Here is a 27,500-nt window from a genome sequence, read left to right as displayed (position 1 = left end):
TGCAGCGACCAAAGGAACTATAGATTTTAGCAGGACTCGAACCCTCGTCCGGCAATAACCAGGCAAGGAAGCTACCACCAGGCCACCATAACCCTAAGATAAAGGGAATTCGATAGTAAGAGAAATTTGAGGCTCCATATTTGAATGTTTAAAAGTCACGTGCGTTAATTGACAAACTAAAGTTTATGTGATAAAGAAATGGCATTGATAATAATTGAATTTTGTGCTTATTTTACTACTTTTTTTTTATCTTAAGAAAACACTTGTGAGAAATAAAAATAAAAACAGCGAATAACCGAGAATACTGTTATACGAGTTATTCAATATGAAATGTAAATGGTGTTTGAAAGCTGAAATAGCTCAGCTCTCAGAGAAAAAAAAAAGTTAAGAAAACCTTTTCCTCTATTTTGTGACGAAATGTTTTAGTAATCAGTGGTTTCCATAGGTGTTTCCTTCGCCAGATCTCGACTGCAGTGAGAGAAGTGTAAGTGTTAAAACAGGTCTTTCTAATCCATTTTTTATAAACAAGAATAGATACTTTTGTGGCTACAGGTTAATGTTCCCAGTAAATACCAACAGCAGAGGTAATTATTGATAACGTTTTTTCATTAATAAAACGTGGAGAAAAATTCATTGAATGAAATAGGCTTCTCTCTCTCTCTCTCTCTCTCTCTCTCTCTCTCTCTCTCTCTCTCTCTCTCTCTCTCTCTCTCTCCCTGAAATATTTTGTGAGTATTTTCATCATTATTAGGTTTTAGCCTTTGGGATTTAGCGCTAATATAATTCTCCTTGTTCTTGCTCATCCATTCCATATTGATTACTGCTATTAGCTATTACGTCTGTTTGACAAAGGCATTACAAATACTTTGGAGAGAAAAAATGGACATCGTTGGTCAAAAGAAGGTAAACTGTGATCCGTGTTGATTTCCAATTCCTATGTACTCCTTCGCTTGAAGTATTAAGAAATGTGAAATCTCTGTTTCTGTGGTCTTATTTATTCCTGAGACCTTGCGATGCTTCAGAATCGCACTCGGAACTGTGATTAAGAGAGCGTCTCTTTCAGTTTTCAGTCCGATGTGACGTCGTAATATCTATTCCATATTGAAAGACGAAACTTAATTCTCAGTTCCCGCCGTGGTCTTCCTCCTTTGTGTTGATAGGGGTGTTTCATTATCAACTGCCTCGCGAAGTATAATGTTTTCTAAGATCGGACAACCTGTCATATCTTCCTGTGAATGCTTGCATTAGCCTGATCCACAACATGGCTAAAAACACATGAGAGAAGATGTTATTGGGAACAGACACAATCTCAGAATGCATAAAATAGGTGGTGATTCAAGATACGTTTGGAAATCTTGTCTCTGCGACTTTGTAAAGAAGGTTCAAAGGTTTCTCTCTATGAAGGCATGTTCGCTATCCCATACCTCTCCCCCAGCCCCCCACATCCAAGTGGACCACCTCGTCCTGAGTCATTAATGCAGTCTTGTCCTATGAAGAAAAATATAATTTCCTTCTCTTCGTCATCAACAGTAGGCGTGTACCGTTGCAAGTGGTGGTGACTTATAAGGGGGGGTGGGGGTGGTTGGTGGGCGGAGTGAGGGTCCCGGCGACCAATAAGAATGGCTCAAATGCGAGATGAAGTTGTTTTAATTGGTAATGTAAAGGGGCTTCGCCCAGTCTCCAGGCTTTCCACGAGGGCCCTCCCAGGACTCGTCTCACTTTAATATGCCAGTACCTGTCATCCAGCACCTTCCTCCATAACCCCCTTTTCAGCACTTCCCCCTTCTCATCTCACTTTCTGCACCCACCCACGCCCCATATAACGCATGAAGGTGTGAGGATGGGTGGTGGGTCTGACATGTTGGCATTGTTCGAGTAGATGTCTAATCCACAGGTATAATTAAGTCATACCGTCAATGGAATGACTATCAAATAAAATTGTCGTCATTCTCTCTCTCCCTCTCTCTCTCTCTCTCTCTCTCTCTCTCTCTCTCTCTCTCTCTCTCTCTATTGTATAGATAATTTTATTTAGTAAATACTCTCATTTATTGAACCAAAACGTTATAAACTTGTTATTTGAGTCTTTATCTAGGTATTTAAACGTTTCTCCAAATATCTCCGGCAGTCGAGCCATTTATATTGTTGTTCTTCCACGCATGTATTAGAGAGAGAGAGAGAGAGAGAGAGAGAGAGAGAGAGAGAGAGAGAGAGAGAGAGAGAGCGCTGGAAGGCGTTGGGGTATGCATGCATTGGGGAAGATCATTTTAAAAGCAAGGAATAGAAAATGATTGGCTGCTTCTCGAGAGGTGAGAAATAAGAGACCAATGGTGGTTCGGTTAAACTCGAAGCAGAAGACACATTTTCTTTAAAATAAATAAAAGTGTTTTTGTGCGTCGGATAAGCTAGAGAGACTGTTGTTTTGAAATCAAAATGAACGTGTTTTGATATTGCGGGTTTTTTTTTATAATCTTATAGCAGAGTACAAGCAAGGCATAAAAGGAAATTCTAAAACCGAGGAGCTATTTAATTTTTTTTTTCACAAAAGATGTTTTTGAAAACATAGGAGTCGAGTATTTACCTTTTTGGGTAATAAAGAAAGAACATTAGAAAGATGTGTCAAATAAAAGGATTGAAGCTGATAATATAAACTATAATTGCTTTTAGCAGAGTTCTCTTGCTTGCGGGTACTCTCGGGCACACTATTCTATCTAATTTCTCTTCCTCATGTTTTGTTAAAGTTTTTATAGTTTACATAGGAGATATTTATTTTGTTATCCTTAAAGTATTTATTTTTCCTTGTTACCTTTCCTCACTGGGCTATTTTCCCTGTTGGAGCCCTTGGGCTTATAGTATTCTGCTTTTCCAACTAGGGTTGTAGCTTAGCAATTAATAATAATAATAATGATAAAAATAATAATAATAATAATAATAATATTAGTAATAATAATATATTGTAGAATGCAACAGGAAGCACAAGTCATAAGCATTGCATATGTTTTGAAATGAAAATAAATTCCAGAGACTGGATATGAAGAAACGAAGCCATCCTCTCTATAAAACAGAATGAGAAAACGTTTGTATCATGGCCGGCTGTTTAAGAAAAAAAAAATCTTGGGTTATCCGAAGTAATTTCCTGTCGATAAGGCAATCGTGTGTAGGTCAAAGCTATTGAAACCAGCTATTTTAACTTTACAGAATACGTTTCCATATCCAATGGTCAGTGATAAACATATTGTACAATGTGCTATGTGTGGTCGTCAAATAAATTCACGAACACAAACACACACACACACACACACACACACACACATATATATATATATATATATATATATATATATATATATATATATATATATATATATATATATATATATATGGTATAACATAGTAAAGAATATTAAATTAAGGCAAAGATAAGATTCCATTAAGGAAGGCATTGCAGATAAATAATTCATTTAGAAATAACATGATAATGATTATTCGAAATAGAGTTTTAAGTGAACCTCACAATACTGTAGTCACTGAACATAATTGAATGAATATCGTTAACATTGACAAATGACCAAAAATTTACGATTCACAGAAAAAATTAGTAATCAAACCAAATATGTAATTCAATAAGAAATGTAGAATTATGCTTTTATTTAAAAAAAAAGAAATCCAAAATTGTTTGAAAATTCACACTAATATGAAAGAATTATTCAATTAACGTTTCCTAAACATTCGTTTTACTCATATTTCAATTTGACCATAATGTCAAAGGTGACGATTTTTTTCGTGGTAAGAATTTAAACATCCGAGGCCAAAAGAATATTCTTTGCTTCCTTTATTTTGATATACCGATGCCAAATGCCTGACTGCTACGCTACTAGAAAATCAAAAGAGAGCTAACATGATGAACCCCATTCATAATAAAAGTTCTTAGTGTAGAATTGTCCGAAAGAAATCTTATATAACAGTTATTTGTTTGAGCCTTTAGGTAGCTCTAATGAATTGTTCATTAACGAAAGATTCTACCCTCCTTGATCCACTGCCATTGAGCTCGTTCATGAAATATGCAGTGTTTATGTTGACCCAAGGAGTGATTTAGGTACTTGATGATCATAGGTACGTCACGTCGAGGTTGGAAAATGCTTTGGACAAGCTAATTTATCCGAAAGGTTATTTAATTTTCGAACCACATCATGTAAGGGGAAATGATATATACATACACACATATATTTAAATATATATATATATATATATAGATGTATATATATATATTATATAATGTGTGTATATATACATACATATATATATATATATATATATATATATATATATATATATATACTGTATATATGTATATATATATATCTATTTATATATATATATATATATATATATACATATATATATGTATTATATATATATATATATATATATATATATAATTTATATACATACATACATACATATATTACACACACAAACACAAACACAACAATAAACGCTGCTGTTTCACATCAACCACAAATGCCTTTTTGATATCGAATTCACGCTTCTGCGGGATCAAAAACCATGGTGAAATTATTTTGATAATTAATATCAATGCCTAGCAAAGTATGTGATCCTTAACGCCAATAGAGGTAGTGGTAAATAGCCGAATGAGCTAACTCTTACTGTTTATCCTTATTTTTATTGACGCTAAGGTTCGAATCCTGACCCTGGCAGAAATGATTTTCATTAAACGAATTACCCTTTTGGTCTTATCATATATATATATATGTATATATATATATATATATATATATATATATATATATATATATCTTGGGTTGTATTTACAACTGGAAGATGCAAAATACACCGGAAGATACATTAGCAACTCTCCGGTGGATATACGAGGTGCCTCATACTGAGGGACCTGGGGGAACCCAAACAAAAAATAAGGCAATAAGGTAAGGTAAGGTAAGGTATGCAACGTTTCTACCTTTGTTTAAAAAGTCTCTTGCCTTTTCCTGACTAACTTATACGCAAATTTTTGTAGATGGAGGACTGTCATCACTCTTTCTTTCTTTCTCTCTGCGTAAGAGGGGCGCAACAATCAACTCTTTGAAGTCGGCCAAACTAGATTTAAAATAGATCTCAAGCGGTAAGTCAGGACGCCATTTTAAACTTGCGTCGCCGCCACACCGAGAAAAAGCGTCTCGCCCTGTGTATGTACTAAGGAAGCTCAGTGATGCTTTTTGAACTAAGAAAGCTCTACAGTGTCTACCCAGAGGGCGCAACGGTAGACAGTCCTTTGGATCAGCTCCCCCCCCCCTCTCTCTCTCCTCACAAGGACCCCCCTCAAAAAAAAAAAAAAAAAAAAATAACCGGGGGCCCTCCTCATAGAACGAAGAAGAAACACTTATATATCATAATTTAATCTAGATGTCCCTATGCTGATATATGTGATTGGTGTCACCTCTACTATGGCGCCTTTACTCGAACTTCCTTTTTATTTCTCTTTTCTATTTATATTCCTTTCTCTTTTTCAATCATGTGCTGCCAGAGAGAGACATAAATCTATGATATATGGTGCTTGAGATCAAAGTGTCTAGATGGGGTTACTTATGCACACCAGACCAAAATCGCAAGAAGTGAATTTAACGAGAACCCGGTTACAAAGTTTTATTAAGCATTTGAATATTTTTCTTGAATGCCGTGCCAATTTCATGTTCTCTCCGCTAAATCATATTTTTCCGAAAGATCAGTGTTGTTATAAATACTGCTGTTGCTTGTGCTGTTAGACAAACTGCAACACTAGTTGGAAAAACCGAGTGTTGCAAGTCTTCCAGTCCCAATTTTGAGAAATACGGTATAAAAAACTGAGAAGTAAAGATAAAATAAAATTTAAAAGAAAAATAAAAGCTGTTTTAAAGCGAAAGGGTTTTAATGTTTCTTTTAATGCTTAGTAGAAGTATCACTTCTTGGTGTGTATATTGTTAATGAACATTGATTATTTTTTTTATTATTTGCTTTTAAAGGATATTCTCATTTTCAGTGATTCTTGAAAAATTATACTATAGTCCATTTCTTTTAGTGATGCATATTTGCACCGACTCGCAGCGGTGCCCTTTTAGCTCGGAAAAGTTTCCGGATCGCTGATTGGCTGGACGAGATAATTCCAACCAATCAGCGATCACGAAACTTTTCCGAGCTAAAAGGGCACCGCTGCGAGTCGGTGCAAATATGCATCGCTAAAAGAAATGGACTATAGGAGACCTCTCAATATTTCAAAGCTCCCTCGTTAGTTAGTTAGTTAGTTAGTGTTTTTTTTTTTTTTTTTTTTTTTTTTTTTTTTGTACATAACATTTTCATCTTTTGTGTCGTAACGATGTTTTGTTCATCTTCTGCTGAACTTTTATTTATGTTTACTGTGCTTCTCGTCGAGTTTTATTGAACAAATATTTCACCTGATTGTATTTTGAGATCTATATTTTTCTTATCAATATATGTTTATGAGGACTATCCCATAAAGATATTCATTGAAATTTGTTTTCTCTTTAAAAGTTTCCACGGGACCATCACGTTAGATATGATCAAGAATGACTTATTCAAAAACTTTAGAGGGAAATTCTACACTTTAAAAAAAAAACCGTATTTTTAATCGGAACTTCTCCGTAAAAATATACTGTTCTCAGCCGTATTTCAGTAAAATACAGGCGACCGTAATTTTACCATACTTTATTATAATCTTTTACTAGTCGGTGACCGTAATATCACTCCTTGGCGTGAATAAATCCGTTTGTAAAACGGTAAATTTCTGGCAACATTTATGCCAAGATTTTATTTCATTTTATTTTTTTTTGTTTATTTTATTTTTTTTTTTACAGCATAATACCCTTTTGTAAAATTAAAAAACCGTGACCTCTTTCAGAGATTGAAAAACGAAGAAAATATGATATTTTTCTGGATATCCCGCCTCCTTGAAAAATTCCCTACGGAAATCTTGCTATTAAAAGAAAATGATAATGGTTTTACCCCACAGTACACAGAGAGGGGTTTTCCCGAAGAGTTGGAGAAAATTTTTGAGGTTGTGAGGTCGGCCATGCAGAGTTGTCGTTAATAATACGTGATCCGAAAAAAGGAATTGGGTTGAACTTTTCAAATGTCATTCTACCGTTTCAAATCCTATTGCAAATGCCCTTTAAATTTTCATTGACATTTATTATGTTATCTTAAACCAAATATATTTTTTACAATTTTTTTTTTAACTATCAATTCGAGACTTTCATGATGGCGCTGAAAAGCGTTTTTGGTTCTTGTATTTTATCTTTAATATCATTACCAAACATCTATACTATAACGCTACAGAGTTCCCGGTTAACCTGTCCTATTTTGATTGCGTGGAATGTTACTTTATTTATGGTAAGATGGTGCAGTTTCCAAGAAGTTTATACATACAATTTCCAGCTTAATTCATAAGGATAGAGAAATACGACTTAATAAGGGTAAAAAGATACATAAAACTTCTCGTTTATTATATACTGTATACTAGTTGAATCAGTAGAACTTCAAAAGTTCAAAGTTGGAGCAAATGTTTTTATGTTGACCAGGCTGACATGAGTCTTTTTATTGTTTATATATGACATATCTGTTTTTGACGTTGTTAATAGTTTATATAGGACATATCTGTTTTGACACTGTTACTGGTTTTAGAATGATTTATTGTTAGTTTATTCTCATCACTTATTTATAACCTTATTTCCTTTCCTCATTGGGCTATTTTTCCCTGTTGGAGCCCTTGGGCTTATAGCATCCTGCTTTTCCAACTAGGGTTGTAGCTTGGCTAGTAATAATAATAATAATAATAATAATGATAATGATAATAATAATAATAATAATCTTTCAAAATATATTTGCTAGTATTATTATGTGGAATTCTATATTTATTCGATTATAATATCCTTGTGGATATTCGTCATTAATGCTTAATGGATTTCTCTTACTGGTGTTGCTTATTCAAGTAATTCGGATATTATTTTGGATTATTTTGGATACGTTACCAGAAGGTCAGGTAAGGTCTTATCCCAAATAACAACTTAGACATACGAAGTGGTTATTAGATTCTAAAAAAAAAAAAAATTCCTTCTAGGAAATTCTGATTTGGATGAATATTTCACGAAAATCCAACATTACAAAGGACACCAATGCAAGAGACAGGAAACTATACGCCTAACGTTGATTAACCTAACGGAAACAGCTTAGGTTTACTGAAGATGAATCACTCGTCCTCCTTTATACAGTATGGCTGGGGTCGATCTCATGAGTAATAATCATAATCTATTGTTAATGACCTTTAGTTTGAATGGCTGTAGCTTTAGAGACATCTCTCTCTCTCTCTCTCTCTCTCTCTCTCTCTCTCTCTCTCGTAGTGTGAGGTGGGGTGACATGAGCGCGTTCCTGAAAATATCGTCTGGCCATGACGACTTCAGAAGTAGAGAGAGAGAAAAAAAAACACCAGACTTCAGTACTCTAAAGAGTGAAACCTTTCATGATTCATAAGAAATTATGTCTCTCTCTCTCTCTCTCTCTCTCTCTCTCTCTCTCTCTCGTTAAAGCGTCTTCATGTTCTTTACTGAACTTTTCAAGTTACTTCAAGAATCCTAATTTTTCTTATACTTATTTCTTAACTTTTTTTTTTTTTTTTTTTTTTTGACGATAAATTTAACTATAGGGGATATGGCAGAGTGTGTTCCAGCAATCGGCTTTTTAATCGTCGTAAGCTGCTGTACGAAGAGTAGGATACAAAAAAAAAAAATATCCTTTATTAATAAATTTGATGAGCTTATTACACAATGTCGAGCGTTATGTGACGTATTATTATAATATGTGTGGAAAATTGACTGCTCTCTCTCTCTCTCTCTCTCTCTCTCTCTCTCTCTCTCTCTCTCTCGTAACCTTTCTTAATCACTCTGAATTGTAATTGACGTTTTACTTGATTAATGAGTAACATAATCATTAAACTATAAAGATATTATCTTTAGGCTTCATACTACAAAACTAGAATGTATTTTATTCTTCATTTAAGGGCCAATTCTGTATTTAGAAATGAGACAAGGTTTTTGACATATGTTCTTTATGCTTTTTAGTACAGATTATATATTTTTTTCATATTTTATGAAGTTAGAATTTTAAGAGTTTATGCTATTGGTGATTGATAAGAAAGTCTTTGTTTTTTTGTTATGATAGACGTCTTTTATATATCTTAATAGTATTAGTAAAAACATTAGTCAAAATAATAAGCGTCATTATTATAATTATTATCATTATTCTTTAAAATCAGCAAAGTTTTTTAAGGAAAACCCAAGTGTCAGAAACATACATTCGTTTATAAAAAAAGTAGCTGGTAAAATTTCTGCTCTGATGATATGCCCACATTTGTTAATATTTACTATGTAACTGCGTAACCCTGGGTCTTTGTCACGAAATTCTTAGCCTCATTTCTCAATTGTCCAGCAATTATTATTATTATTATTATTATTTTTTTTTTTTTTTTTAGGACCGCTTTGGATCCGTATTACAATTGTTGACGCTCGAATGTCATGTTTCACTTTCGAAGCATGTCACTTTTTTATATATTACATTTTTCTGCTAATGTCTATCTCATTTCCTGGTGTATTTAGAGATGCAAATTTATCAGAGAAAGTTTTAAGTTTCTAAAACATTTGATTTTACAGCTTCTACGAATTTTTTTTCCCTTCTTGCGTTCAAAAGACAAGCATTTATCCATTTTGAAACTCATAATAATGCCGGTCCCTGGGTAAGTAGCCTTTGGTCATAATGATGCTGGAAACCAACATATTCTCTCTCTCTCTCTCTCTCTCTCTCTCTCTCTCTCTCTCTCTCTCGTTTTCGCCAAGAACCGTCGTGGTGTCTGCTACTTGGGAATTTTTCTGCCAAGTAAGTTCAGCTCATCCGCCGAAGTCGCTCTTAATTAATATGGTGCTGGATCGCCCTCTCAAACATATCTTATCCTCGTGAGAAGATATCATCGTTCTAGAATTCACTTTTTCCCTTAATGCAGAATAAACTGGTGAGTTTTCTGCTTCTTTCTATATATTTGTTCTAATGTATTTATGTCTACTGTTTATATTTATATATGATTATCTTTAAATTCTCTCTCTCTCTCTCTCTCTCTCTCTCTCTCTCTCTCTCTCCACTGACTGCAATCTCAAAACTTGACATTCCCTCCATTTGACGCATCCCTTCTCCTCCCTGCCCCCCCCCCCTCCCCCCACCTTTCTGAAAGGGAAGGGGAAGGATCTGTGATGCCAGATCCCCTCCCCTTCATACCTACCCCCCCCCCCCCCCGTCCTTGTTCCCGTTACTAACATCATCTCCCTCAGGATCATGCAACACTTCACCCTTGTAACCAGCAACATGTCATCTGTGATGTGCAACAAGCCGCCCCGTCCCGGCCAAGCACCATTTCACTCCTAAGGCGAGCAATATTTCACACGTCTGACACTTTTTTTTTCCTTTCTTTGTATACGCAAATATTTCCCCTTATAGCTCTCTCTCTCTCTCTCTCTCTCTCTCTCTCTCTCTCTCTCGCGGTTTTGCAGCGAAGAGATACCAGTTTGTCGGCTTTGTGACGCGATTGAGTATTTTCAGACTTGCCAGTATCTGTTTCCGAGGCGTATAATGTTCATAATCTGTTATTATTATTATTACTAGCCGAGCTACAACCCTAGTTGGAAAAGCAAGATGCTATAAGCCCAAATGCTCTAACAGAGAAAAATAGCCCAGTGAGGATAGGAAACAAGGATATAAATAAATGATGAGAACGAAAAATAATTTGAAATTGAGTTGAATCTTTGGTACCTTTTTTTGTCGCTTATTGGCAGTAAATTTGTTTGTTTAAAAACATTCACAACTAGCGTTATGTGTAATGTCTCGTGCAGTGTTGCGACGAGTGGTTTTTTTTTTTGTAGTTTTATTTTCTAGTTTTCTGCAAAGGATTCTCTGAGAAACAGACAGCCGAAAGTCGTTTAACTACACGAAAAAAATGTTCTAGTCCAGCATTTCTGCGGGATGGTATAAAGTATTTGTATTCACTATATTTTTTTATATATATATATATATAAAAGGTAAGAGTCACTGTGGCAAATAATAACCAGTTCCCATGAGTAAATGACAGAACATTCTGTTAAGAAAATCATAGGTAGATGTAGTGCTTGAAGTTTCGACCCTGGGCCTGGGACGTCGATGAATAAAATAGCAGCGAACAAGATGACTTACTTTTGGAGGCCGTAATTTTCTGCATAATTACGTATAGTAGCATTTATATTATAGATTTCTGGACTTACGGCAGCACGATCTTTTGCTATTTAGCAGACCCGCAATAACTCTTATTGTTTGTGATGTAATGATAGAAGAGATGGGGGCTCTTTTTTTCTGTCCCTTTTTTAAGACGTATTCAACGAGAGGAGACCTTCTGATGGGTTAGCAACCAATAATAGTATATTATGCTTCTACAGCTAAGATTTAGAGAAATCTCTAATACTCTTTTCCTTGACTTTTCTTCATTTGAAAAATATGTTTATCATTTTCTTTTCAGATGAAGCCCCGCCCTCCTTCCTCTTTCTTGTTATCTTCAGGGCTGGGATGAAAAGAGGCCTGTGTTTCCTAACCCATAGGCCCCTTCTTTACAATATATATATATATATATATATACTGTATATATATATTTATATATATGTATATATATATATTTATATATATGTATATATATATATATATATATATATGTCTCTGTGTGTGAATTAGCTAAAGGGCAATAGATTTATTTCTGACGGGAGAGGAATGAAAACAAGTTTTTAGATCTACTATGCCAAGTACAGTACAAGTAATCAATAAGTCAGAACTGAAGAATATTCATCGAAGTATCATCTGCTGTACCTTATGACACTATTTACAAAAGACAATTTTAATATAGTCCGTATGATGATATTCATCATTCATATCGCTTCTTATCTCTTCAAAATTTCTTCAAGTAAATATCCAGTAGTATAAATTCGATAATGGAAGAAGCTTATTATGATACGCTAATATTAAGGAAAGCTACGGTCGTTTAAAGGGCTATGTAATGATAAGCTGATTTCGAGAAGTGGCGTGAAATTCAAAAGTATTCTTGCTTTCAAGTGCACAAGTAATTTAAGTATTATAATGCATGAAATTTATTACATGGTGAGTGACGGGTACATCCACGTCGCGCCCATCCATTGAAGAGTACAGAGAAAGTATAAAGTAGAATGCAATGCCTTCATCAGTAATGACTGATAAAAAATGTAATTCCGTCGGGTAGAAATGGAGAAGGAACATTTTGAAGATTATTTTGACCACGATTGGAGATCACGTCTATTGAAAACAGTGTCGTAAGGCGTATGGGATCTAAAAGTTTGCCGAAGGTTTTTAGATACGATTCAAGAGAACATTAAGATGTGTGATACATGTTATTTTTCATGTAGTTTGAAATCATGAATGTACTACTCTACAAAATTTTTGTATGAGGATAGAATGCAGTATTATTATTATTATTATTATTATTATTATTATTATTATTATTATTATTATTATTATTATTATTACTTGCTAAGCTACAACCCTAGTTGGAAAAGCAGGATGCTATTAGCCCAGGGGCTCCAACAGGGAAAATAGCTCAGTGAGAAAAGGAAACAAAGAAAAAGAAAATATTTCAAGAAGAACAAGATTGAAATAAATAACTCCTATATAAATTATAAAAACTTTAACAAACCAAGAGGAAGCGAAATAAGATAGAATAGTGTGTTCAAGTGTACCCCTCAAGCAAGAGAACTTTAACCAAAAAGACAGTGGTAGACCATGGTACAGAGGCTATGGCACTACCCAAGATTAGAGAACAATGGTTTGATTTTGGAGTGTCCTTCTCCTAGAAGAGCTGCTTACCATAGCTAAAGTCTCTTCTACCGTTACAAAGAGAAAAGTTGCCACTGAACAATTTGGTAATCTCAGTGTTGTCCGGTGCACGAGGACAGAAGAGAATGTGTAAAGAATAGGCCAGACTATTCAGTGTGTGTGTGTGTGTGTGTGTGTGTGTGTGTGTGTGTAGGCAAAGGGAAAATGAACCGTAACCAGAGTGAAGGATCCAATGTGGTACTGTCTGGCTTCAATCTATTAATTTCGTCATAAACAAAATCAGAGACAATCACTGCACTAGTGACCCAAGTACTTGGACCGATAAATAACCCTTTACTAATCAAATCAGAGTGCTTGAACTTCGGAAACAAGTTTATTGTGAAATATGAACTGGGCCTGCTTTAAGTACCCGAGGTAAAGAAGATTAGTACTTTTATTGTTGCAGTAGTACTATTTAGAAGTGATAAATAATACACTATTTGAATAGAGATTTCCACATATCTATAGAATAACCGTTATTATTATTAATTGCTAAGCTACAAATCTAGTTGTAAAAGCAGAATGCTATAAGCCCTGGGGCTCCATCGGGGAAAATAGCCCAGTGAGGAAAGGAAACAAGGAAAAATTAAATATTTTAAAAACAATATCATTAAAATAAATATCACCTCTATAAATATGCGAAAACTTTAACAAAACAAGAGAAAGAGAAATAAGATGTAATAGTGTGCCCGAGTGTACCCTCAAGCGTAGTAAAGACGCTATTGACTAAGTTGTACGAATAAGTAAGATGTTAATTCGTGCGGAAGAATGTTCTCTTTCTGTATTAATTTCAGCGATATCTGGTTCACGGATTAAGTTTGTTGATTGCAGGACTTCGGAAACGCACGTTATTTATGATGGAATTACTCTGCTTTCATTTATTTAATAGGTCTTATGTTATTAATCAATAAAACATCTGATTTGTTATTATTAACCATCCAACATTTCAGACCATCACATAAACGTTATGTAATGTAAGCAGCTCTTCTAGGAGGACATTCCAAAATAAATGAAACCATTGTTCTCTAGTCTTGGGTAGTGCCATAGCTTCTGTACCTTGGTCTTCCTCTATCTTGGGTTAGAGTTCTCTTGCTTGAGGGTACGCTCAGGCACACTATTCTATCTTATTTCTCTTCCTCTTGTTTTGTTAAAGTTTCTATAGCTTATATAGGAAATATTTATTTCAATGTTGTTACTATTCCTGAAATATTTTATTTTTCCTCGTTTCCTATCCTCACTTGGCTATTTTCCCTGTTGGAGCCACTGGGCTTATAGCATCCTGCTTTGCCAACTAGGGTTGTAGCTTAGCAAATAATAATAATAATAATAAGAATGGTTAAGTACTATATGACGGGAAAATATCCAATTATATAAAATTATTTGCATATATGCTGAAAATACCGTTACTTGAAAAACTGGAATGGAAGGAGAGAAAAACTTCTAGATAATGTTTCAAGCGTATTTTATATATTTACAAAATAGCCAATAGGAGCCGTAAAATCGGTAAACCTGATTTCTGTATTTTAAGTTTGATGATAAAAGAGAACTTAAAAAAAAAAAGTGAAAGAGATTTGGCTAAAAGTATTTTTAGGAAGCGTTCTGTTTTACAGTGAAAATATTTCTAAGAGCCATTCTATCTTAAGTAGATATACTTATTAGAAGTAAAAACTCCCTAAAACAGGAAAAGTATTTTTTTTTTCAAAATAAAAAAGATCTATTATTGGAATTTTCTTTTAGAATTCATTCTCTTACATATGATTCGCCTAAAACACATCGAAGTAGGCAATAGAGAATTGTCGAAATACTTGCTTAGGAAATTTTCACTTCGCAAAAAAATGAAAGAAATGAAATGAAACCAGATAGAAGACCCAAACTTTTGCTTCAGACTGTAAAACAGTAAAGGATTCATTTATAATCAAAGACGGATACTTTTGAAAGATCTCTACTTCTCCAAGTATTTATTCATTTCCGCTGTAGATTAACTCTTTTGAATATCCTTTAGAAAACAAAAGAAGATATGAGGAAAGAATGACTTTAATGATATTAATCGAATGTGTAATTTGTTGCATTTAATGAATTAACATTGTTGCTATGTAATACAATGCAAGATATATTGATGACAAAGATTGATAGTTAACGATTGTAGGGTAGGAGATGTGGTGAGTGTTTACAAGTTGATTTATTACGAAATTTTAAACTCTGATTATTATCATTATTATTATTATTATTATTTTTATTATTATTATTATTATTATTATTATTATTATTATTATTTTTATTATTATTGTTATTATTTTTATTATTATTATTATTATTATTATTATTATTTTTATTATTATTATTATTATTGTTATAATTTTTATTATTATTATTATTATTATTATTATTATTATTATTTTTATTATTATTATTATTATTATTATTATTATTATTATGATTATTTTTATTATTATTATTATTATTATTATTATTATTATTATTATTATTATTATTATTAGCCAAGCTACAACCCTAGTTGGAAAAGCAAGATGCTATAAGCCCAGGGGCTCCAACAGGGAAAAATAGCCTAGTGAGGAAAGGAAATAAGGAAATAAATAAATGATGAGAAAAAATTACCAATAAATAATTATAAAAACAGTAAGAACGTCAAAACAGATATGTCATATATAAACTATAAATAGCTGGCATATGTTTGTTAAATGAAAACACACGAAAAAGACCCAAAACCAGACAGACAATAAAGTAAAGAGTGACAGACACTGTCACAGACATAACGAGAGACATTCACCTGGTGTTATAAGATAACTGTTTATATAAAGATTATATATAAATGCCAATATTACTTGATATTATATTACTGAGATTATCTTTTATCTTCAAGTACATCTCTAACTAGATATCGATTGATATGGTATGATTATGCGAACATTCTCAGATAATATGGAAATTAGTATAGTTACAATGCAAGTTCTGATGTATGTAAGTTCATACGAAACGTGTTTATTCGTGTACAGTATACATCACTTAGGAAACGCTCTGGTTATTTTTTTTCTTTTTAGAAGTGGTTTACTATTGTTTTTTTTTTATGTTGTTTTAATGTATATTTCACTGTTTCTTATTATAAGGACTAGCCTCGTTTTCAGAATTTAGCTTATTAATATGATTCCGAAATAAGTTGTATAATTTAGAAAATGAAGTTAATTGTTGCCATCTTTCATGGACTTATTTTTGTGTTACTGTTTTTTTTTTTCCGAATTCGGAAAGGCTGTTTAATTGGAGCTTGAATGAGGCAGTAATTTTGCATCTTATCTAAATATGTTAGCTGAAAATGTGGATAGAATGCAATAAATACTCCTCAAACATTTTGTAATAATACGAAATATCCAAAATGATACGAATGAACACAAAAAAAGTTCATCGAGCTAATGTTTGGAATCGTGTTTTTAGACAAGTAAGGTCATTAACAAGCGAGACGATTGGCGACATGATGTGGTAAATTTAATCACCAGTTGCGTGAAAAGTTTCAGTAACTGATAGTGATATCTTAGATAAGAGATAAAGTATTATGGAGTATAATAAAAGCTTTAAAATAACTTGATAACCTGAATAGTATGATGAAGTTTTGTTGATTCATTCATTTTTATGTCAGTAATGAAAATATTTATTTTAAGGAATTAGAAGGTTGTTTAAAAAAGGTTAATTTAACGAAAGAATCGTATTTAAAACTAATTTATGTAAAGAGCCTGCATTGGTTTGCATTGACAAGGTGGCACTACATGTTTATTTGTAGCAAGTCTTTTTTTTCTGAGCTGTTTAAATCCTGAAATGTGACACTTAAAAACGATAAGGATTACCAACTGAAGTAATCTCTCTCTCTCTCTCTCTCTCTCTCTCTCTCTCTCTCTCTCTCTCTCTCTCTCTCTCTATATATATATATATATATATATATATATATATATATATATATATATATATATATATATATATTGAAAATTATCTCAATTTATAAAATTGTGTTTACGTTTTAGGATTTGCGTTAATCATGTCCTTTTAGTAAATTTATATTTTAATCGATAGGTATAGATGGATTTTGTGATATACGAAAATAACAGAACGATAAACAGATGTTTGTTGTCATTACGTAGATAAACTACGCCAAACAAAAGACAGTAGGTTAAGGTGTAGAGCAACAAAGTCGCAATATGCCCATTATCTTTCATAATGCTGAGACCGAGATAAAAAGAAAATCCTTTGTTTATTATGAAAACTAAGCCTGTGAGGTAGTTGAAAAAAATAGGGATTAAAGAACTTTATCAAAAGTAGTAGGTAGTTATTGATGCTTAAGTGAATATCAAGTTTTTTTACAACACTTATATGACATCTTGTTCATAATCAAAAGCCTGGGTTTTAATTTAGTTACAATCCTCTTTGTGGAACGTAGAGAGTAGAGGTCCCCTTTTTGTTTTGTTTCATTTGTTGATGTCGGCTACCCTCAAAAAATTGGGGGAAGTGCCTTGGTATATGTATGTACAATCCTCTTAGTCACTTGTATAAACGGCCATTATGAACTAAGTTTATCTCAGTAAGACTCATGCAATGTTTAAGAGGGTAAAAATTTCATTGACGTTTTGCTGAATTATGATTGTTTTTTCTTTGCAGATGTGACATAGAGTTCCCCATGCTTCCCGGAGTGCCGTAGGTAAGTCGTTTATCCTCTTTTTTCTGAAACAAATTTGATGTTTGTGTTTCCTTTCATAGAATCCTTTTTTTTTTTTTTCCTATCAGATGGTCTGATTTCCTCCATCATGAGAGAGCAAGGGCAGTTTTCAATGTAGTTCTTATTTATCTTTATATATTCTTTTCCTGTTGCTGGTATCATTCCAAGGACATGTTATGTTCTGTAGTATAGTTTGTATGATTTTAGTGTTTGGTAGTGAATTGGACTATAACTGTGGTTAATATAAAAAGAGAAATGTTTATGGAGAACAAACTACGTCCCAGGTGAGTCGTTACTGAAGTCAACTGTCTTCGCAGTTATGATCAGTTGTAGCGTTTAGGTAACAAACGTAAGGTGTCCGTTGGATATAAACTATTTTATGGATTCCAAATTTTCTCACTAAATTTTGAAAAATTTGCCAAACGCCGTAGTTTTGATAAGGTACGTAGAACCTTCCACTCATACTGAAACAGTAAGCGCATTTGATGCAGTCAGTTTTGTCAAGTTTGTCTAGACGAGTTGTTTTTGTTAAATGTAGCTATGAGAGTTATTTACTAGTGAAGACTTGGTTTTAAAACTATTTGTCATACTTTCCTCTGTTGTCAGTTCTCAGTCTTTCATTGCTCCGATCTGAACCTTTCATTGCTCCATCCCACCCTGAGAGAGAGAGAGAGAGAGAGAGAGAGAGAGAGAGAGAGAGAGAGAGAGAGAGAGAGAGAGAGAGAGGTGAGTAGTATCGGGGTTGCAAATGTGCTCGTCTCAGACGTGGTCTCAATACGTCTCCCTGTTTCCTTGTGATGTCGAGTTCTTGTGTTTTGCACGGCGGCAAATAACTCCCATCATCCCTTTGGTTAACCCTGCGTTAGAGCACCTTTTTTTCTGCCTTACATCATAATTATCGTCATCACCATGATCTTTGGCAGTCGTATCTCGGAAGGAGTAATTTCATGTGCGTATATATAGTCTTTTCTACTAGCACTTCTTTCAAGATAGACCATGTTAGCGCTTTTAGACATTGCTATTCTTTCTTAAAAAGATTCTAGCATTTTTTATGGAGATATAAAGTTTTTCTTGCACAATGAGATGTATATTTTTTACTTCTTGCTGTTCCGTAAACTTCAAAGTCTTCTGGTATTTGAACTTGGTTCATTCTACTAAAGTTTTCTAAAACAATATTCTCAATTGGACCCCTCTCCTGATCCTGTTTACTGTATTATTCAACGTGCTCTTGAAGTATTATGGCACTGATTTAAGTTTTCCATATTCATAAGATGTGTAATGACAAATATTGTGTCCGTGTACCATGAGGAAAGATAATCCTCTTCCCATTTGTCAAGGTTGTTTTAAAAACAGTGCTCATGTATCCAGCAATAGGCAGTCCGTAATTACCTATGAATGCCGCTCCCGATTGGGTAGTTCCATACTGATCCAAGTATTTCAGATAGGTATGGAGATGTAATTCAGGTCCCCCTTTGTTTTTTCGTTATTATTCTTTTAACGATATAATATTCAATTGGTTATTTTTTATTTATGATCGGCCTTTGATTGAAACTCTCAACTTTGCAATTGTAGCTTCTATTCAACCATTGGCGATTTTTAAGGTAGTGTTCAATGATATTAATGCTTTTATATTAAAAAAACTGACAATTTAATACAAATTAAACAGTAGAGCCATTACTAACAAGCGTCCAAAGACAGAGTACTTCAGCAGCTCATAAAGATAAATTAATATTTATAGAAATGAAGACGAAATCTATCGCATTATTATCTATGCAGTACAAATTCTGATCCACTTTCCCTTGGCCTGGGGTCAGTGCCTCAAAAAGTAATCTGTTCATAACTTTTTATTTGTAAAGTTTTGTATAATCTGTGAACGGACAGACATAGGTGAATACAATAATTGACATTGATATTTAGAAACATATAAACATATAAGTTTCTGCTGACGTAAATATTTGATGAAAAAAATTACATTATTATTATTATTATTATTGTTATTATTATAATTATTATTATTATTATTATTAATTGCTAAGCTACAACCCTAGTTGGAAAAGCAAGATGCTATAAGGTCAGGGGCCCCTAAAGGGAAAAATAGCCCAGTAAGGAAAGGAAACAAGGAAAAATTAAATATTTAAAAAAAACAATAACATTAAAATAAATAATTTCTATATAAACTAAAATATAACAAAACAAGAGGAAGAGAAATTGGATAGAATAGTGTGCCCAAGTGTACCCTCAAGCAAGAGAACTCTAACCCAAGACAGTGGAAGACCATGGTACAGAGGCTATGGCACTACCCAAGACTAGAGAACAATGGTTTGATTTTGGAGTGTCCTTCTCCTAGAAGAGCTGCTTACCATAGCTAAAGGTTTCTTCTACCCTTACCAAGAGGAAAGTGGCAACTGAACAATTGCAGTGCAGTATTAACCCCTTGGGTGAAGAAGAATTGATTGGTAATCTCAGTGTTGTCAGGTGTATGAGGAGAGAGGAGAACCTGAAAAGAATAGGCCAGACTATTTGGTGTATATGTAGGCAAAGGGAAAGAACCATAACCAGAGAGGGATCCAATGTAGTACTTTCTGGCCAGTCAAAGGACCCCATAACTCTCTTGTGGTAGTATCTCAATGGGTGGCTGGTGCCCTGATCATGTTAAATTTTGTAGCAATTCAACATTATTGATGATGAAAAAGAGTTTAGATGCTTCTTAGAACTACTGCAAATCTAAATTCAGTTTTTCAATGGAGATATGAAACCACTAGATAATAATTCAGAAGTGTGTTTCCAGGACGAAGAACTGTCATCTACCTTCTAGAATAATTTGCTGTCAGTTTTAATGCGCCCATTCAGTTCAAAGGTTTAAAGGTCGCTCATGAATGGCAGAGGCAAGGGACAGTGATATTACCCTAGCAAGCAGGACAATGCTCTAGAGACTGACCATATGTGATCAGCACCAAAGCCCCCTCTTCACCCAAGCTGAGACCAAGGAGGGCCAGGCAATGGCTGCTAATGACCCGGCAGATAGGCCTATAGGCTCCCCCCAAAACCTCCCATCCTTAGCTCACAAGTATGGTGAGGTTGCAGCGACCAAAGGAACTGTCGAGTTTGAGCAGGACTCGTACCCCAGTCTGGCGATCATCAGGCAAGGACGTTACCAACAAGCCACCACAATGATGAATGTGGCAATGACTTGTGCATTATTATCTAAAGCCAATATGTATATTTATATATATATATATATATATATATATATATGTGTGTGTGTGTGTGTGTGTGTGTGTGTGTGTTTGTATGTATGTATGTATGTTGTATATATACTATGAAGCGTGAAGTGGGAGATGATGAATAGAGAAGTATTGAATTAAAAGCTGAAGATAGAGACGGCTGGCTAAGTATAACTGATGCCCAATAGGCGTCGGAGGAGATGGTGATATAGGCTATATATATATATATATATATATATATATATATATATATATATATATATATATATATATATTCTTCAATTGTACAAAATGCCGTGTAAGGTTTTCGGTGACCGATGTATTCTGAAATAGTGTTTTAATTCTTTTATTCTACCTTGTTTCGAGTTCTCCTGTCTGGTCTTCAGCTGATGATTCTTATCTTAATTTGTTAAACAGGAACTTACGGTCTAATAAATTTCTTATTCCCGATCTATATATTAATCTCTGGCACCTTCATTCAATTAGTTCGCTATGCCTGTTGCATGAGATTTTTCATAATTATGACTAGTTAGTTCTAATAGTCATGCCTTCTCCATTATGAGGCTCAATGCTACACAGTACTCTGGAAGTTTTATTCCAGCAGAGACCAAGTTGTGGAATGGGCTTCCTAATCAGGTAATTGAATCGGCAGAACTTCAAAAGATCAAACTTGTAGCAAATGTTTTCAAGTTGAACAGGCTGACATGTCCCTTTTTATAGTTTATAGATGTAAGATCTGTTTTAATGTAGTTACTGTTCTTAGAATATTTTATTTTGATTGTTCATTACTTCTCATATAGCTTATTTATTTCCTTACTTCTTTTCATCAATGGGCTATTTTTCCTGTTGGAGCCCTTTGCCTTATAGCATTTTGCCTTTCCAATTATGGTTGTAGCTAAGCAGTAGTAATAATAATAATAATAATAATAATAATAATAATAATAATAATAATAATAATAATAACAGGTTCACGTTTACTTAAAAAGGCCTTTACCTTTGAAATCTTCCAAACCGGTATAACTTGAGAAAATGTCGACGCATAAAGATAAATACGGCATTAGAATATTACACAGCAATCGATGTGTTTAGTCGCGAGTTTACAAGGAAAGAGAAAGAGACGGAGAATAATCAGGCTAACTTACGGATATTGCCAGTAGAGCTGTGCTTATTAGTTACTGTACAAAGCAGCACCCTGTAGCCTGATCCGTCCTGAGGGAGTATTAGAGCGAACTAAACAGGTACATGATGATTCCCTATCTGTGTTATTTATCCTCCTCTTGGTTTCACGTCGTGTGCATAAAAGTCCACATTGCCGTACAATATGTTGTCTTTCCCCAACGCGTCACTTGACTAATGGCTGCAGATCTAGTGTGATATTAACAGACTGCTGGTGCTATGTCACGCGATGAAATCTGTGTGTGACTGTTGGCGGGAAGCAAGCGCTATGTTAAACTCCATTGGCGGGAAAATTTAGGCGGGCATCCATTCCTTTGCAATGGCACGAAAGACACCGCTCTTATTTTCTTGCTGCCTCTAAATTTCTCCGATTGGCATCACGCTGTATCACACTAATGTTTGTACCCACACAATCTTTGCTTTCTACGCTACTTGGCAGTAGTCAGTCACTCTTTTTATCATTAATCATTGGTTTTCTCTCTTAAGCGTTGGATGCTTCTCGGCAACTAAACGCCTCTCATTCTTCTTCTACTTCTTCTTTTTCTTCGTTGTCGTCTCCTTTCCTTTTTTTTTGTTTCTCATATCAGCCAAACTACATAGATCCCGCCTTTCCTCTTTATGCAGACGGCTGGGTAAGGAAATAAAAAGAGAAGCAAAAAGTGAAACCGAAACAAAGCATCAAGTGTGGCCAAGGGGATGAAGTTGGATGCCTGCGGCCTTGCAATATGCAACCATTGCCGGTTTTTAAACAAAATATAGGTGCGTTCTGCAACTGAAAAAAATGGCTTGAGGATGTTGTCAGTACTTGTTATTTTTTTTTCTTTTTTACATTTTTCCAAAAGTATCATATGCCTCACTTTTTTCTTTACCATGATATTTTCGTCGAAGTGACAGACACGTTTTTTCTTTTTTTTTGGTAGCTTGCATCGCATATACCCAGTATTATTTTCAGAAGTAAAGTTACTGAACTCAAAAATAAAGAATTACTACATCAATACGGAAACAGGAAACGAAGCCAACTGTAAGAATGAATGGTCAGATCTCATCACCGTGCAGTGTATGAACGTGGCAAAAACTGGTTTTAAAAAAATGGTAGCAAAGCTAGAAAGAAAAATATGGCAGTTAACTCAGATTAGTGAAGGAATTCAAGTCACCGGAAAAAAAGAAAGGAGAATTCTGAAAACCAGTAAGACATAATAAACAGTGAAGTAGGTGAATAAGGAAAGGGAAAAAAAGAACAAATGATAGCTGTGATGAGGGGAGAAGGGAATTAACGACTAAAAATGCGCTTAAAAACACTGCGGGCAGAATCGAACGAAATTGTCAAAAAAAAAAAAAAAAAAAAAGGTACGATGCAGAAGATTCTTGGGAAGGGGAAGTTCGCGTAGTAAGACAATAGACGAAAAAAGAAAGAAAAATTAAATAGAAATAATGGCAAGGAATGTATAGAAAAGTAGGATCACGGAGAGCGTAACTTGAAAGCAGCAGCCAGTGGAAAACTATTGGCGAAGAAAGAAGTAAAACTATTCTATCGTTGTAGCCCAATGGATGAAGTTGGTGTCAGATTTTCTCTCTCTCTCTCTCTCTCTCTCTCTCTCTCTCTCTCTCTCTCTCTCTCTCTCTCTCTCTCTCTCTCGTGCAGTGTTTTCTTTTTCAAGGTAGGGAGAGCGCCAAAGCTTTGGAAATTGAATTTTAAGGAAGGGTTGATGGCCGCGATGTTTTTAAATTTCCTCTTCTTCTTCTTCTTCTTTTTATTATTATTATTATTATTAATATTATTATTGGTGTACGCGACCTGTTAAAATGTCGGCTAAATATTTAGATAGGCACATACACACACGCACCATCTTACCATGGCATGAGTACTCCCTCTCCCCCTACCCGAGGGACGGAGATAGACGCAGTAGTCATGCGTCTGGTAATGCCCCTGAGCGTGACTGGATATATATATATATATATATATATATATATATATATATATATATATATATATATATATATTATATATATACAGTACATATATGTATGTATATATACAGTATATATATATATATATATATATATATATATATATATATAGACACTTGCTCTATTCTATTGGGAAGAGGATTATTATTATTATTATTATTATTATTATTATTATTATTATTAATATAGTCCATGATGTTTTGAAATATCTCTACTGTTTTGATGTCAAATCTAGCTGCACACCTTACGTTCTTTATATAAGTGTAGTACAGTATATACTAGCAGAGGTTCATAAATATAACTGTCTGTATGTCTGGCTCTCAGACTACGAGTGCTTACGAGATTCCGAAGCCAGAAATATAATTCGAGTGTAAAAAGCACAACGACTTGCGGAGTGTTCAGATCTGCCTCCGCGCGTCGCCTTTAGAAGATTTTAGAAGGCATCACTTCTTTGAAGCCGTGGCATGAAACTCTGGCACGTGGTGAGTGCACGTGGTGTGTCATCAGTCAGGTTATCTAAGGTTTCGCTTTCATTGAAAGGCCAAATGGAACTTTTGACTTCTTTATGATTGTTTTCCGATTGGAATGGAAGTTACGAATGTTCTTAGCTCGTTTTCTATGTTTTGTTCCCAAACTTGGGTGAAAGTTTCTTTCATTTTGAACTTGAATAATGTTTTGAATGTGAATAATCAATTCGTGGTTAATAGTAATGAAGCTTTAATCACTGAAAAAACCTTACCTTCTCTCTCTCTCTCTCTCTCTCTCTCTCTCTCTCTCTCTCTCTCTCTCTCTCTCTCTCTCTCTCTCTGACATTCTGATATTTAATAACGAACTATGAATACAAAGAGGTAGTGAGATGATTCCAAGATCCCTCAGCGGGGACGTGTGACATCCTTACGTCATATAAATAGACGGAATATACTGAGGGTGAGAAACCCCCTCTGAGGTGTCTTCGACCCCAGTCCTCTTTGGCAGTATTCGCAACGTCATCCGTCATTGCCGAGTTCCACACATGCGTATAGCGTGGGAGCATCTTCCTTTGTTTTTTGTTGCTTAACGATTTTTTTTTTCAGCCTGGGAGGGATTTGTCCCCTCTGGATTATTTTAATAGGGGAAGGATTTGCTCTCTCTCTCTCTCTCTCTCTCTCTCTCTCTCTCTCTCTCTCTCTCTCTCTCTCTCTCTCTCTCTCTCTCTCTCTCGAGCCTTGGAGACTATTAAAAGATATGACCTTTAATAAAACAATTATTGTGACGCTTTATTTCTATTTTATCCATCCATCACAAAATGAAAAAAAAAAAAATGTAATGTCGGATATGGCAGCAAATCATTCAGGATGTATTATTACTTTCGTTATCTTTTTATTTTTTTTCTCGCCGGTTACTTATGTTTTACCATCAACTACTTTATATTTCCTTCTATAGTCCATTTCTTTTAGCGAGGCAGATTTGCACCGACTTGCAGCGGTGCCCTTTGCTAGGAAAAGTTTCCTGATCGCTGATTGGTTGGACGAGTGCCCTTCTAGCTCGGAAAAGTTTCCGGATCGCTGATTGGTTGGACGAGATAATTCTAACCAATCAGCGATCAGGAAACTTTTCCGAGCTATAAGGGCACCGCTGCGAGTCGTTGCAAATCTGCCTCGCTAAAAGAAATGGACTATAGTTATTTTGTTTTTCCATGAAGCTTCTGTATTATATTTCCTTCAAGTTGCTTAATTTCTACTTCAGACTGTTATAATTTCCCCTCATGTTGCTATATTTTCCTTTAATCTTCCTTTATTTTCTTCAGGCTGCTTTTCTCTTCCCTGAAACCGCCTTGATTTTATTTCAAGCAGTTTTAGTTTTCGTTCCAGATGCTTGATTGCTTCAGTTTCTTGCAGACTGCCTCATTCTAATGTTCAAATTGTGTTATTTTTCTCCCTAACTGCTTTATTTTTACTTCAGGTTGCTTTACTTTTCAATCAAGCTGCTTTATTTATCCTTTTGGCTTATTTATTTATCCTTTAGGTTCAGTTTTTAGCCTCCTTTGTTTTTCACTCAGGTTACTTTATATTTCCTTAAGATTATTTAATTTTTCCCCGAGGCTGCTTTGATTTCCATCAGAATATGTTATTTATCTATCAAGCTGCTTTATATTTCTTCTTCTTCTTCTTTGTCTGCATATTTTCCCACTTTTATGTGGGGTCGATGTTTCTGGCCAGTGTTCTCCATCTACCTCTGTCCCACACCTCATCACCGGTTAATCCCTTTGATCGAAGGTCATCCTTGATACAGTCCATTCACCTTCGCTTTGGTCTCCCTCTCCTTCTTCCCTGTACCTCCATTTCCATCACTCTCCTCCCAATATACTGTTCATCTCTGCTTTATCTTTCCTTCGGGCTTTTTTTTTCATCTGGCTTTTTTTCTGCTTCAGACTGCTTTACTTTGCCCCCAGGCTGCTTTTTGTTTCTCGCAAGTGTAATGAAGAAAGTAGAAATCATACTTAAGTTCTACACCTACTCTGCCTTTTAACAGTCTGACGAATGGAACTGAAACCCCTGATCATTATTTCAACGCTGGTCCCTATAAATTTCTTATATATCAATACCAAAAGCATTTTACCTTGTTTTGTTTCATAAACAGCCTTGATTGAGATAAAAAGGAAACGGATAAAACGTTACACTTCTACCAGATATCCCAGGAAACTATATATACATTAGAATAGTGACATAAAATGAAAAAATTCTCAAAAAAAAAAAACTTTTATCTTTAGCGAATATATAGTATAAAAACGGGGTTATTTTTCCAAGATCAAAACAGCCAGACTTGTTTTGAAGTTTTGTATTTGGTGAATGGCGATCTGTCCCACATATCCACAAACTTACACAGGCGAACGAGGGCAGATGTGTTATTATTTTGTGACAGATATAGAATTTCCTGATGTGCAAGTGTGTAGGCAATGTTCTTCTGATTATGTGGTTTGTTATTGTTATTTCTAAAGTTATTCGTTGCATATTGAATTAAATTTGCTTATGATATTTACTTAATAATTACGGTGCTATTGAATCTTTGTAATGACCAGTGTTATGTTTTTAAGGAAGACAAAGTTTCGCTATCTCACCAGGATCTGTCTTGAAACGCGTAGATTTCCTTATTTTTAATGAAAATTATATGTTATATACTGAATTGTGCAATTTATCTGCAGCAAAAAATGATGATAGGGTCTTTATGGAATTCGTTTAGCTCTCTCAAAATCTGAATTTGTCAGTCGATGAACGCAGATGTATATCTCAGATAAAGAAATAAACGAAAGCTCAATATAACACATAATTGTATAATTATATGATAATGAGAAATAAAAGAACAATTTAAGCACGTATTTATTTTAGAATTCCAATCATGTTTGCTGGTAAATTATAATATTTTAATTTTTGAATCAGTAAACAAAGAAATCGTAAAAACGTAAACAT

At 34.3% G+C, this 27,500-nt stretch overlaps 1 protein-coding gene across 6 annotated transcripts in view; it reads left to right on the top strand.

Moving 5' to 3' along the window:
- The window catches only part of LOC137634283 (ataxin-1-like), a 389,783-nt gene that overhangs the window by 243,397 nt on the left and 118,886 nt on the right, over positions 1-27,500 (top strand). For all 6 annotated transcript variants that reach the window (XM_068366588.1, XM_068366586.1, XM_068366587.1 and 3 more), the window contains exon 3: positions 17,629-17,668. The gene's annotated coding sequence lies outside the window, so the exon portion shown is untranslated. The remainder of the gene's footprint in view (positions 1-17,628; positions 17,669-27,500) is intronic.

The sequence above is a fragment of the Palaemon carinicauda genome, chromosome 44 (assembly GCF_036898095.1).
Source record: "Palaemon carinicauda isolate YSFRI2023 chromosome 44, ASM3689809v2, whole genome shotgun sequence".
In the NCBI taxonomy this organism is placed as follows: domain Eukaryota; kingdom Metazoa; phylum Arthropoda; class Malacostraca; order Decapoda; family Palaemonidae; genus Palaemon; species Palaemon carinicauda.
The sequence above is the reverse complement of the archived record's forward strand: the minus strand, read 5'-3'. Positions and strand labels throughout refer to the sequence as shown.